This window comes from Drosophila bipectinata, chromosome XR, assembly GCF_030179905.1.
Source record: "Drosophila bipectinata strain 14024-0381.07 chromosome XR, DbipHiC1v2, whole genome shotgun sequence".
Taxonomy (NCBI): domain Eukaryota; kingdom Metazoa; phylum Arthropoda; class Insecta; order Diptera; family Drosophilidae; genus Drosophila; species Drosophila bipectinata.
The window spans coordinates 16,908,275-16,911,862 of NC_091735.1; the positions used below are offsets into that span (position 1 = coordinate 16,908,275).

Here is a 3,588-nt window from a genome sequence, read left to right on the forward strand (position 1 = left end):
TCCGCTCGAGCATGGCTCTGAGGATCCCTTCACATCCTAGGGTCTGAGAAACAACAGCGTGGTTCAGTTATAAGTTTAGTTATTCATTATATTATTATTTTTTTCAAACGTTATAAAAGGTAATAATTAAAAGATACATGTTTTGTTTTGTGCGATAGAAAATTATAACCAAAGATTGTAATCAAATATTCAAAATTAGGGGGTAGCAATATAGTAATTATAACAATAACTTAAAACTAAATATTAAGGAATATTTGTAAAAAATGTATTAATGTTAGAAGATATTAAAATTATTAAAGTAATGGCATGATTAATAAAAAAAAATAAACAACAATTTAAATTCCTATCCCAAACGTGGCAATAATCTTGGCAGGCGAAATTCAAAAATAAAGTTAATCTATTTCGTTAATTGGCGTTGTTCATTTCATATTAAAAAAGAAAAAAAAATTTTTTTTTCAAGTCTTTATAAAAATTTTCAAACATAATTTTTTTTTTTAGTGTATTTAAAACTTTTCTTTTATCTAAAATATTTTCATGTTTTCATTCTCATCTAATCTCTAATTATTTTTATTTCAATAATATTAAATTAAATAAAATTCATTCCAAAATTTCTCTCAGTGTAGCCAAAGCTCGCTGACTGAAAGATAAGCTCGCTGTAAATATAACCGTTCTTAGATTCTTCTTTTTATACCCTTGCAGAGGGTATTATAATTTTGTCCAAAAGTGTGCAACGCAGTGAAGGAGACATCTCCGACCCTATAAAGTATATATATTCTTGATCAGGATCACCTCCTGAGTTGATATGAGCATGTCCGTCTGTCCGTCTGTCCGTCTGTCCGTCTGTCTGTCTGTCCGTCTGTCTGTTTCTACGCAAACTAGTCTCTCAGTTTTAAAGCTATCGTCTTGAAACTTTGCACACACCCTTCTTTCCTTTGCACGCAGTATATAAGTCGGAACGGCCGGGATCGGCCGACTATATCTTATAGCTGCCATATAACTGATTGATCGGAAATGGTATAACTTTGGTGTTTTTAGAGTTAGAGAGTTCAAATTTGACATGAGAGCTTTTTTTGGCAAAATAATACGACATGCCAAATTTCATAAGGATCGGCCGACTATATCTTATAGCTGCCATATAACTGAACGATCGGAAATGACCCAACTTTCGTGTTTTTGAAGATAAAAAGCTGAAACTTAATACAGATTCTATTTTTGGCCAGTTGATCCAACCTACCAAATTTCATTAGGATCGGCCGACTATATCTTATAGCTGCCATATAACTGAACGATCGGAAATGGTATTTGGTAGAAATATCAACTTTCGTATTTTTGAAGATAGAAGTTTGGGACTTTTTTTCGATTTTGTATTGTAATAAATTGGATTATATATTCCTATTCCCATAAGGATCGGCCAACTATATCCGATGTTTGCGATATATACCCGGTTTTAACTGCAAGGGTATATAAACTTCGGCTCCGCCCGATGTTAGCTTTCCTTTCTTGTTTTCCATCTTTCTATTTTTTTGCAAAATTCGTTTTAGTGAGAATGTTACTTGCACCAACAAAAAAAAAAAAAAAATGATAATTTCATGCAGCTAATTTTTTTTTTTTTTTGTAAAAAGTAAATATAAATTAAGAAAACAAACTCACTTGCATTTCCATGACGAAAGATCGATCTCCCGCGCTGGCGTGCTGAAAACGAAATTTTGGGGGGCTTTTCCCATAATTTTCGGGAAATTCTGAGACGCAAATAATTTAAATTTCTTTGTAACACATCAGAGCTTTTCTTTCAGTGCTTCTTGCTCTTTCAAACCAAACTCAGCAACCAAAACAAAAATAAAAGGAAAAAAAATCAAAAAAAAAAAATAAAAATTAAAAAAATAAAAATTAGCAATTTAAATTTCGAGGAGCCTTTCTAATTTCTCTTTGCCGCACGTTTTCACATTTTTTAACTTTATTTATATAAATTTTCCATTTTTTTAACTTATTCTTTATTTATAACATTTTTTAACTATTTATTCTTTTAACATTTACTTTTAGGTTTTCGCCTCACCTTTTCATTCATTCTTTCTACAATAATTTGCTTTTTAGCACTGTTTTAGCTTAATTATATTTTTAGGTTTATTTATTTAAATTCCCACTTCATTGTTTGTAGTGTATTACTCTTAAAAATTTTGGTATAACCAAAAAAAAATAAATTTTAATTTTTGTTTCTGCACATTTTTCGTTCACGTTTTTTTTTCTTTTTTTATAGCTCGCAAGCATTAATCTTCATTATTTAATATTTTTTTTTTTATTATAGTTTTTTTGTTTTATATTTTTCTCTGTGTACACGTGGTTTTTTTTTTTTGGGGACTTTAGGTTAAATTCACATTTTTCACTCCCACTAGGCTTTTTCGCCCACTGTCACAATCAAAAAAATGCTGGCCCACGGAGTTGCCGATCCCTCGATGGGATGAATAAGGCGCTCCGCGGGACACTGAGGATCGCTGGGCCGGCTCAGGGTGTGCTCCACTTGGATGCCGGGCCGTTGGATGAGCCACGTGGAGGTGGATTTTCCTGGGCAAGGCCGGTAACTCCTAAGGGTTCCTATTTTTCTTCCTTCCTTGGGTGGGTTGGCAGATTAGGCAGATTTATATGGGAAATCTAAAGAAATAACCCAAAAAGAATTTAACTCATGTGTGAGCAATGACTCCCACATGTCAAGGTAAGGAACTTACATGGACAGGTCTTTCTGCTCTGAAGGTTCGATTGAAAAGAACCTAAGATTCCAGAGCGGAAATACACGTCAGTCAAACACAGCGCCATCATAGGTCAATGCAGCTTTCCAGTGCATACCTGCATACAGCTGATAAGAAGCTGCATCTCGGATGGCAACTCTTAGTTTACCTAATCGGTCATCTACGCTTACGATCTTTGGCGCCAAATATAAAAACATTTGAATTTTTCTTTGGCTTCAGTCGCCAGTACATACAGCAGAGCTGAAAACAAACTAAAGAAAGCGTTGAAAAGTATCAAATCGAAAAAATTTATTGACAAGCTAGCTGCGCTTAACTCAGAGGACCGATATAATATGGCAAAAATTTGGAAGATCACAAGATCCCTTAAAAATCAGCCTCAACCGGATTACCCACTAAAAATTGACCGCTCTGGGGAGATGAAGATCCGACCGGACCCCTCAGGAGAAGGCGGATGCTTTTGTTGATCATCTGGAGGAACGTTTTTCCGTCTGGCCGTATAAAACACTAACAGAAAAAGAAGAAATTAATGACAAACTTCGGTGTACGCTGAACAACTTATCGGCACAGGATTCGGGCTCCGTCTTTTTTCGCCTCGAGGAGTTAACTGCCCAAATTAAGCTTGCAGTGGGTAAATCTCCTGGTGCAGCGTAGACGCTTAAATCTCCTAATAAATGCAGCGTAGACGCTGGGGCTCGATTATGTTTTTTTTTTTTTTTTTTTTATACCCTTGCAGAGGGTATTATAATTTTGGTCAAAAGTGTGCAACGCAGTGAAGGAGACATCTCCGACCCTATAAAGTATATATATTCTTGATCAGGATCACCTCCTGAGTTGATATGAGCATGTC

At 34.8% G+C, this 3,588-nt stretch overlaps 1 long non-coding RNA gene across 1 annotated transcript; it reads right to left on the minus strand.

Moving 5' to 3' along the window:
• Window positions 1-2,264: 2,264 nt before the first annotated feature.
• On the minus strand, window positions 2,265-2,798 carry LOC138927819 (uncharacterized). Its single transcript, XR_011444299.1, has 2 exons — window positions 2,721-2,798; window positions 2,265-2,646 (listed from the first exon to the last, which is right to left on the minus strand). It is a non-coding gene; the product is annotated as an uncharacterized lncRNA (long non-coding RNA).
• Between the last annotated feature and the right edge of the window lie 790 nt (window positions 2,799-3,588).